Raw genomic sequence first — 11,061 nt, forward strand, 5'->3', positions numbered from 1 at the left:
CACTCCTTTTCCTTTATGGATTTGCAGTTTGTTCTCCCTCCTTGGATCCGTGGCCCTGAATGCTCAGTTTTAGCAGCACCCCTAAAGACCCCCATTTTATGCCAAAAACGATCTGCTGACTGTGAACCTGCCAAGGGGGTCCAAGCTCTCTCAGCAGCTCAAGCAAAGTGTCCCAGGGCACAGGCAAAGGCTGCAGGGGTTGGATGGGCAAACTGATCCAGGTGGCTGCACAGAGCCCATTCCTGCTGGACAGGGATCATCTGCTCATTCTCCTGACACCGAGCTGGGGATGTGTCCAGAGAGTGGCAGGGATTCCTTCAAAAGGATCTTCTGGGGAGCATCAAACACTGGGAAAGCTGTTCAGGTCTTGCAGGCTCTTTCTGAGGTTTTTAAGGAGAAAATGTCCTGAGAACTGTAATGGGTGATGGTGCTGTGGATAAATACCCTTGGGACACAGGGAGAGATGGGACGGAGTGGGACAAACAGGGGACATGGTGTAGCTTCGTGCAGCAGCTCCCGTGAGCTGGGGACAGGAGCAGCCTGTGGCCACGGCAGGAGGGGATGTTGGTGTCTGCTGTGATGCCAGCAGGATTCACCCAAGGCTGTGGCGTGCCAGGGCTGGCTGATGAGAGCCCTGACTGAACCCCCAGGCTTGGGCAGCAGCCAAAGAATGCTTTTCCAGGGAGACAAGTCAGGGCGTGGGGAGCTCATTTCTGCCCATCTTCCTTCAGCTTTTCTCTGGGCTGTGAGTTCGCCCTCCTACCTCAGTTTACCTACACAAAGAGCGGCTCCATGGTGCCATTGTGGGTGATCAAGGCAGGAGAAATGGAGAATTTCTCCACCTCTTCCATCATGGTGACCACCCCATCCCATTCTGGTCATAGAAAGGGGCCTCTTAATTAGGAAAGGTAATTGGGAGTGTGGCTGGTGCCAGCAGCACAGTGATGTGTGCTTGGAGGGCTGATGGCTCTGAGAGACATTAATTAGGACAAGTGACCCCCTGGGTGCCACGGTCTGGTGGATCTACACAGGGCAAAGAAAGAAGCAGCAAACAAAGGGAAACCCCAGAGCTTTTCCAAGGAGGAAATCTCTGTGCTGAGATGTTTCAGAGTGATGGTCACCCCATGGTGCTGGGGCCACCACTCTGTGCCAGTGACACAGAGCCCTGGGGACCTCCCTCACTCAGGACACAGCTGCTCCACGACTTGTGCTCCATTTCTCTCCCATTTCGTGGGATGTGTGGCCCTGGGAAGCCATCTGGGAAAGAAGGAGCCCCAGGTTTCTGTAGGGTGGGCACCCCCATCTGGGCTTGGCAGGAGCTGCTCAGCAGCAATGACACAGCACATAAAATATCCCAGAAGAGAATGTAAGGATCCTGGAGAGTGGATGAAGGCAAGGCTGTTTCCCCGTGGTCTACCTGTTCCCCCTGAGCACATCCCACCCCTCAGAGCAGGCTGGGAAGGGGCTTGGCAGCACTGCCAGTGCTCCAAGGGAGAAACTGAGTCCTGGGGGGTGCCTGTGATCCCTCAGCCCTGCGCTGGCACCAGGATGTCCCCCAGTTCCCTCTGGCCTGGGTAGATGTCACATCCATGATGCTGCAGATTCCCAGAGTAGCCAAATGGGTCAGGCCCCGCTTGGATCCCTGCCAGATGCCAGCCAGATGTTGCCCACAGGCAGCTGGGTCACTGTGAGGACGCCCTGGCACAGCAGGACATTGCCAGGCTTTTGTGCTGCCCTGTCAGGGGAAAGTGCTGAGACATCGCTGGGTGGAAGAGAAAATGGATCTGAGCCCAGGGCAGGGCAGTCCCTGGCAGGGCAGCGGGGTAGGGCAGGGGTCTGTCCCGAAATCCGCCCCCACGCCCCGACCCGGGCCCTTCCCTGGGCTCCGCTGCCTGTTCCTCACCACTGCGGGATTCTTTTATTCCCCAGGGAGCCCCGTGAGCGTCCCCGAGCCAGGCTGAGGATCAGGAGCTGTTCCTGCCTCTGCTTCCAGCCGGCTCTGTAGGGCAGGAGAGGGTTAAACCTTTCCAGCACTGCCGAGCACTTTCCAGGACGGTTCGAACCCTTTGTCCCTCTCCAGAGCTACCCCTGGAACAGACCCAGCGCTGCTCGGTTCCAGCTGCAGCAGCCTGTGCGAGGGCAGGCGGTGCCTGCTGCCTCCGGCCCGGCTGTGCCGTGGGGAGGGAGGAGGGAGGCCGGGGCTGTGAGGGCTCTGGAACACCCAGGGGTGATGACAGATCCTTCTGGGGCAAAGATTGGCATGAAACAGTGACTGCTCAGGGAAAAAAAAATAAAAAATAAAAAAAAAAAGCTGTGAGGGATGAAAATGTAAAAGGAAAAAGATGAGTTCCACTTTGCTACAAGGGCTGAATGAGGGGAACCACCTCCCTTGATGGATCTCGGAGATGGTAAAAGCCTTTTCTGATTGATCTTTGGGGAAATACTGGGGAGGGGATGAAGAGTCGAGTGGGTGTTGTGGCTGGAAAAGCCCAGGGCCACCCCCAGACCTGGGGCTGTGATGGTCTGGGGACACCACAGGAGTGGTGGAAAATGAGGATTTGGGGTGAAGGAGAAAGCTGGGATGAAGGAGTGACAGTGACAGTGGGAAATGTCCAAGGAGGACTTGGCTGAGCTGTATCCGTGCCTCTGAGTGAGGAGGGAGAGGCTGCAAAAAAGAAATCGTGGTTGCTGCTCCCCAAGCCCGTATCTCTCACTTTAGCATTTTGTCCCATATTTCTATTTTTAAATTCCCTGCTTTTAGCTTCCAGCTGTCACTTAGAGCTCTTGGGTTCAGTAGTGGAGCTTTTTCCCCCCACTCAGACTCTCAGACTGAAACCATCTCACCATCCTCCAAGAGGAAAGCTCTCCTTCCACCCAGCTCCCGCAGCCTCTGAGCCCTGCACCCTGCTGCTGCCCAAATTATTGCCTTCCAACCAATTTAAGGCGAATTCTTTTATATCCAGAAATTAATTCAGGGCAGCAATTCGCTGGGTAGGTTCTCTGTGTTGTAGGAAAAGCTGTTCAAAACCTTCCCACACGCCTAAACCTGCAGATTCCTATTGCAGACGTGGAAAATTCCTTATCAGCACAGGGGATCCGCCTCCTGCCCCGCTCCACTTCTCCTCCAGCTGGAATGGTTTCCTCCCGGCCCTGGGGCAGCACAAACACCGCTGGAACAGTCCGGTCCCCGGGGAATGGCTCGTCCGGGCCGGTGACTCTGCAGAGGGACTTGGGACATTCCCCAGAGCTCGCAGCAGCCCCGGGGCGATCGGGGAACATTCCCACAGCCGGGAGCTTTCCTCGGGAACGCCAGTCCCTGCCAGGAGCTCCGAGAGCATCGGAGCGGAGCCTTCTCCTGCCTTTCCTGCCGGGGACCGGGGACCGGGGATCGGGGACCGGGGATGGGGGATGGGGGATCGGGGATCGGGGATCGGGGATGTGGGATCGGGGATGTGGGATCGGGGATGGGGGATGGGGGATCGGGGATGGGGATCGGGGATGGGGGATCGGGGATGGGGATCGGGGATCGGGGATCGGGGATCGGGGATGGGGGATCGGGGATCGGGGATCGGGGATCGGGGATGGGGGATGGGGGAGGGGGGATCGGGGATGGGGGATCGGGGATCGGGGATGTGGGATCGGGGATCGGGGATGGGGGACCGGGGACGGGGGAGGGGGGAGGGGGGACGGGGGAGCGGGGATGGGGGATCGGGGATGGGGGATCGGGGATCGGGGATGGGGGATCGGGGATCGGGGATCGGGGATCGGGGAGCAATCCCGGCTCCCCCAGCCTCACACCGCTCAGCCCCGGGGGATTTGTCCCCGGAGGTCGCTCGGTGATGCCCCGGACCCGTTCCCACGGCGATGCTCGGTTCCCGAGGCTGGAGAGGAGGGAAAAGGGGATCAGCAGAGCTGCACAGACACAGCGGTGTCACTTTCGGGGGACTGACACCCCCAGATTCTCTCCGAGCTCTGGGGGAGCGGCGGGGGGCGAGGGGGAGTGCGGGCACCGCATTCCCCTGCGGGAAAGGCTGGAACAGCACCGGGCTGAAGGGCAGAGACCGCAGGCAAGCGTTGTGAAGGCAGTAACCCTAAATTTCCTCTCCTCACCCCAGAAGCAGCCCTTTCCACGAAAAGCCTGGAGCCGTGTTTGCCATCCGTGCCCATCTCCTCCATCCAGGCTGGGAACGCTGGGATGGAGCAGGGAAGGAGCCCCCGTGACACTCAACCTGCTCACCCATTCCAAAATACAACACACGGACAGGAGCTTGCACCTCCAGGGATTCCCTGGCATTAAAAAGTACCCAGGCACTGGAAAGTGGGCTTTTTTTTCTAATTTCCCAATTTCCCAGAGTCCCCTCTTGGGTACAAGGGACCCCCCCCCCAGCCCTAGGGCCGATTGGGGCTCCAGTTTCACATCCCTAAATAAATGCCAAAGTGAGCCCCGGTGGCTGAAGGTTCCCCCCTAGCCCAGCCCGTGCAGTCTCCAGACACAAATAAATCCATGGAGACAAAGGGAGCAGATGGGACACGGGCACCGGGACAGAGCATCCGCTGAAGGACAGAGGAGAAAGAGAATAAACAGAAAAAGAGATGACGATGACGATGATGATGACGATGATGATGATGATGATGACGATGATGATGATGGTGATGATGATGATGATGGTGATGATGATGATGATGATGATGATACATTATTGATTATTATTTTTATTGATATTTTTTATATTTCTGCTGCAGAAGAAATAGAGAAGGGAACCCCACAAATCACACTCCTGTCCCTCCCTATGGGATGAAAGCCAGCTGCTCCCCAAAACAGATTGGGGGAAAATGTGCCTGCTAGAGCTGAGGCCAAAAATTTCTTCTCCAGGACAATTTCATCCCCAAATGAGCTGGAAAACGCAAAGGAAAGTGTTTCTGGGGAGTCCCCCAACTTCCCTGAAGCCTCCCGTTCCCAGATTATGATGTTTTGGCCCAAAAGATGAATGAGGGAACTGGGACTGGAGCAGGAACTCAGGAAGCCAAGCCTTGGGAGTTATTTTCGGCCGCCAGGCAGGAAAAGCACCTGTTAGGGTCATTACGCTGCGGGAAAAAACAAACCTCGAGATTTTCTCCCATGGGGGGTCGGAAATAAATCGCTGGGATCATCCCTGCTGGAGAACTGGATCTGGATACAAGAGGAACACCCCACGGGTTTCCAGATCCTGATCCCCCCCTCAGCCCCCAGGGACCCCACCCTGCATCCTGCGGGGAGAATGGAGGGTTCCCCCTAAAAAAGGGGAATTCAGAGATGTTTTTGGGCTGAGTCGCGGTGTGCATCCTTAAATCCGAACTCGGCTGTGGATAACCGGGCTGTTGGTGCCCTCTCCCGTCCAGCTGCGGTGGCTGATGGCTCCTGCCATCCCTCCTTCATCCCTCCTCTCTCCCTCCTTCATCCCTCCTTCATCCTTCCTTCATCCCTCCTCTATCCCTCCTTCATCCCTCCTCTATCCCTCCTTCATCGCTCCTTCATCCCTCCTTCATCCCTCCTTCATCCCTCCTTCATCCCTCCTTCATCCCTCCTTCATCCCTCCTTCATCCCTCCTTCATCCCTCCTTCATCCCTCCTTCATCCCTCTATCCCTCCTTCATCCCTCCTTCATCCCTCCTTCATCCCTCCTTCATCCCTCCTTCATCCCTCCTCTATCCCTCCTTCATCCCTCCTTCATCCCTCTATCCCTCCTTCATCCCTCCTTCATCCCTCCTCTATCCCTCCTTCATCCCTCCTTCATCCCTCCTCTATCCCTCCTTCATCCCTCCTTCATCCCTCTATCCCTCCTTCATCCCTCCTCTATCCCTCCTCTATCCCTCCTCTATCCCTCCTTCATCCCTCCTTCATCCCTCCTTCATCCCTCCTCTATCCCTCCTCCATCCCTCCTTCATCCCTCCTTCATCCCTCCTTCATCCCTCCTTCATCCCTCCTTCATCCCTCCTTCATCCCTCCTTCATCCCTCCTTCATCCCTCCTTCATCCCTCCTTCATCCCTCCTTCATCCCTCCTTCATCCCTCTATCCCTCCTTCATCCCTCCTTCATCCCTCCTTCATCCCTCCTTCATCCCTCCTTCATCCCTCCTCTATCCCTCCTTCATCCCTCCTTCATCCCTCTATCCCTCCTTCATCCCTCCTCTATCCCTCCTTCATCCCTCCCTCTTCCTCCTGCCGTTCCTCCTGCACGGAGCCGGAGACCTTCACCCTCCCTGGTTCCATGGGACCCTCGAGGGACCTGAGCAGGGAACGGAACGTTCATCGTTGGTCACAACCTCCCGGCCCCACAGATTTGCCTTCCAAGGCATTTTTCCTCACAGGTAGCCAGGGGTTGCATTTCCTCAGTGGCTGAGATGGGATGGGAGGAGCTTGACCCCTTGAAACGGGGTACGGAGAGCACCCCAAAAACCCCATTTCTGTTTCCTACACCAAAACTCACCCGTCCCAACCCCTCTCGTGGTCTGGGCTCTCCTCGCCCTGCCCGTGCTCCGGCTGCATCGGCTCTTTGGGAGCAGGACACCCCCGTGGGCTGCGGATTCTCCTCCAGCCCCGGAGAGGCGACAGCTGGGAATGCGAGTGGGGCCGGGGTTTGCTGAGGCTCTACCCCCGGCCAGGGGGGAAATCGGGAGGGGGGGACGGGGTACGGAAAGGCTTTGCCCCTGCCAAGGGAATTTTCAGGGTGGGGCCACTCCGGAAGGGCTGGGGACCCCTCCCTGGGGAGCGGCGCGTCCGGCATCGCTGCTGGCATGTCAGGAGGGGGAGTCTGCTGCCCCTTGTCCCCCGGGGAATCTCACGCTGAAGCCACAAAATCGTCACAACTGTTCCTCCCAGTCTCGCTGAGTTACCACGGGGTGCTCTTCATGGGGGGAGAGGAGGGTGGGTGTCACCCCTCCTTGTGCCAGAATTTGCTGCCACTTGGGGTGGGAGCAGAAGAATACAGGAGTAACCGGTTTATGTCCCGAAAGTTGGAAATAAGCATCACAAGCTCCTTTTTCCTCTATTTACCAGGCCTTGGTCCTGCAGCATCGTCCGCAGTCAGGCCATGGAAGGGAACGGGACGTGCCCACCACGGGGACAAGCTGAATGTCACCAGCCAGGACCTGTCTGCGCCCTCTGCTGCTTCCAGAGGCTGCTGTGTCAGGGCTGTCCCTGCCGAGGGACTCTGCTGTCCCCACGTCCCGTCCCGGGCCTCACACCCTCCCCTGTCTGGACAGCTGCCCCTCCCGGGGACAAACAGCCGCCACATGTCACTGCTGAATCCCTCACATTCATGAGTCTTCCTCTGAACATCCACCTGTCCCGCAGCTTGCTCCCACCACAGTGTCCCACTCGGGGGAAAGCAGCCCCTTGTTGACAAGCCAAGCCCCCCCTGCTCGGTGACACGTGTGGGGACAGCCCGGCTGGTGGCACCCGCAGGGGATGGAGCAGCCGGGGATGCCCCTGGCAGGGGGGCACGGGGAGGAGGGGGAAGGGAAACCCCACGGGGGGTTCATTAGTGGGGGTCCTGCCGGGTGAACCCCTCCTCCATTGAAGGGAAGGGTCATGTCCATGGGGTCATGGAGCAAAGGAGACCATGGAGGGGCAGAAACACGGGAGGTTTTGTGCATCCCCTGAGCATCCCCTGAGCAGTGTGGGCAAGGAGGGAGCTCAGGGTACCCCCAGTGTGGTCCCTGGACTGGGAACCAGCAAACTCGTGGGTCAGGGTACCCGGTTTGGTATCCTGGTGGGGCAGGGCACAGAGGGTGATTGCAGCAGGGCACCCAGTGCAATTCACAGACTGGGCCCAGTGCCTTGCTGGGGCACCCAGTATTATCCCCAAGCTGGGATCCAGCGCACTGGGAACTACTCGGCCACCAGCACCTCTCTGTCATCCCTCACCTTCCTCCCAGATCAAGCCTGCAAAGACAGTTAATAACCAAAATAAAACAGATTTTAGACCTCCATCATGATCCCTGATTTCCTGACAGGGAACCCGGGGCCCCTGGATGGGTGAGAGGAGGCACCGGTGGTGCTGAGCCCCGTGGGGACACGAGAGCTGCAGGAGCAGCCCGCTCTCACCTCCCTCCCATCCCAGCAGGGAACTCAAACTGGACGAGCTGGCTCTTTCGGGAGAGGGAGGGGTTGTCTGCTGGTGCTGTCACTGCCGCTGCCATCCCTGCCGGGATGGACAGCAGGACATCATCCCCCATCTGTCCCCACGGGCTGGACCCCAAACCAGCCCCAATCCCCAGCGGGACGAGAGGTGGATGTACAAACCCACACGGGGCTGAGCGGGGAGGCCGTGCCGAGCCCCATCCCGGCCGGGCAGCTGTCGCTGTCCCGAATGTCGGGCGGGCACGTCGGAAATCCCGAATGTCGGAGAAGTCTGCTCCACATTCCTCGGCCCAGAGCGGGGACAGGGCCGAGCATTTCCCCGCCGCCTGCAGCTGCTCCCAAATGTGTTACGGCTTGTCAGGGCGGCAGGAAGGGATGTCGGTGAGCCTGGAAAGCGAGAGGGGATGTGGGATGGAGCGGGGGGAGGGTGAATCCCGCTGGAAGTGGTGTTTTGGTGAGTCCTGTTCTGTGCTGAAATCCTAGAGGGATGATTTCTGCTGAGCCCTGGCTTTCCCCCCTTTCTCCCTGTCCGTGAGATGGTCACCCCTGATTGTAGATGCCGCTTGGGGCACCCAAATCTCTTCACCAGCCCCTAAACCCCGGTTTTTCTGCCCTTCCCAGTGGGAGCTGGCCGGATGCATCCCCACCATCTCTTGTCCAGCGCGGACACGGCGCAGCTCCACGCCCAGGCAGGGATGTGCAGCCCGTGTGGGCAGCTCCCAGCAGGGAACAGGGACAGGCACTGCTTAGGGACACTCCCCTGGCCGTATCCCCAAAACTCAGCAAATTCAGACCGTCAGGGGTGGTGGGAAAGGAAAACAGCCGGGGCAGCCCCTGGGTGTCTCCGTTATCCCGCTCCGTGGAGCTGCCCCGGAGGAGCACGGCCAGACTCTCCTCGCTGTGATTTTCTCAATGGAAGGGTATTTTTAGCTCTGGGCTCGTGGCCTGGCTCCCCTCAGCTGTGTCGGGGTGAGCAGTCCCGGCGGGGCCCCCGTGCTCACCCCGTGACGGATGGCAGCACGTTCTGCCCGGGGCTCACACAGCGTGGCTTTGTGCAGCCTCCCAGCCGCCAGCATCCATCACGGGATAACCTGACAGCCGGCAGAGCTGCCCTAATCCCCCTCGGCTCCGGAATCATCCCGGCAGCAGCCTCGGCCGTGGGCACCGGGAGAAGCCCCGCTCGCCCATCCCCAGCAGGTGCCCCTGGATGGGGTGGCCACCATGGGAGCTGTCCTGTAGCCCATACACGGGTCCCTTGATGAGGGCTGCTTGCCCAATGGGATCCATTGTCCTTGATTCGATATCTACTGGGATGAGCCCACGGGACCCACGGACTCCATCGTGTCCTCCGCTGTGCTCAGGATCGCCCGCGGCACGGAGGGGCTGAAGGAGCTGCAGAGCTGCAGCTGGGTGGGCACAGCATTATCTCTGCTTCCACATCACTGGATCAGACCTCCAAACGGAGCCGGAGCGAGTTCCCTGCTGGGGCAGTGCAGCTGCCAGTGAGATCCCTGTTCCCAGTGCCCACCCCACGCTGAGAGCCCTTTCCTCCCCATCTCCGTGAGCTGTCTCCTGTCTGCCCTGCCTGCTCGGCTGTGAGGACACAGTGCCCTTGGTGGCCCGTTGGGGCTGGCTTGTCCCGCTTCTCCAGCTGGGGACACGTGGCCAGCACTGCCCCAGCAGGGCTGTCCCTGCTGCTCTCCTGAGTGGGTCAGCCCGGTGCCCACGGAGCCCATTTGTCACCACCGTGTCTCTCACCCCACAAACATGATCCTGCAGCTCCAAAAAGCCCTTTTATACCACGGTGGTCCTGACACCTCTCTGACATCCCTGACACACCCAGGGATGTGGCTGCAGCTCAAGGGGCTCATGGGGGTCCACCAAGTGCCATTGATAAAGGTTCCCACGAGTGACTCGATCTGCTCGATGTGATGGTGTGGGGCTGGAATGAAGACCTCTGGCTCAGGTTATCCACTCCTAAAGCCTTCACTCCTGCCTCTGCATACCTGAGGGATGAATCCTGCCTCTTCCCAACCTTTTTAGTGCGGTTTCTTTAGGCAAGGGCCAAGCTTGTGCTCTGATTTCTTTCCTTCTTGGGTGTTTCAGAGTTTTACTGACTATGGGGAGCACAGGGGCTGTGCCGAGGGTGAACCTCAAGGCTGCAGGTCCTGCTTTCCTTAGTGCAGATTTTCATAGATGTTAAAATCATGGGGGTAGCAAATCCGCAGGGTTGGGGCCCCAGGAAAGCAGGATCTGGAGTGAGGAGGTGTTGGAAAGCTCCTGGCCCCAAAGAAATCACGACAAGGAGAAAAGAGCATGGTGACAGGTTCCAACAAGGCCAGAAATCAATCCCAAGGGGGCAAGGGTGCTGATGGTGGGCACAGGGAATGTGCCACAGAACAGCCTCTCCAAGGAGAGGGAATTTGGGGAAGGAAAATCCCAGCAGGGTGGGCCCTGCACTTTGCTGACATTCTTTCCACTGACCGATCCCTCAGCTGGAATCTGGCCTGGAGCAGGAATAGGAGGAGATGGGAGATGGTTTCTGATGTTCCAGATGGAAAAAAAAATCCACTCTGAATTAAAGACAAAGCTGGAGAGATGCAGCCAAGCCCCACTGGAGTGAAGAGCTGGAGATGACTCAAAATCTTGCTCACACTGCTGGTGTGCCTCAGTTTCCCTGTCGGGAATGCACGAGCAACGTGTCTTTTCTGGGAGAGGCATTGGGGCTTTAGCTATCCACAGGTACAGAGAGGCTAGCCCAGGAGAGTGGGAGGGATGAGGCAGTGCCAGCTGGGAGGGGTCGAGCCCAGCCTGGCTCTGCTGGAACACGTGGGAGAAGGTGTCCTTTGGGTTTGGTGAGTGGGAGAAGCCACAATGTGAATTTTGTGACAAAAATGTGATAAAGGACTTGGCTGGCCACCTTCAAGAGGCCCACGGGAGA

The sequence above is a fragment of the Pseudopodoces humilis genome, chromosome 26 (genome assembly GCF_049639895.1).
Source record: "Pseudopodoces humilis isolate 2021_Gansu_Grassland_sample_001 chromosome 26, ASM4963989v1, whole genome shotgun sequence".
In the NCBI taxonomy this organism is placed as follows: domain Eukaryota; kingdom Metazoa; phylum Chordata; class Aves; order Passeriformes; family Paridae; genus Pseudopodoces; species Pseudopodoces humilis.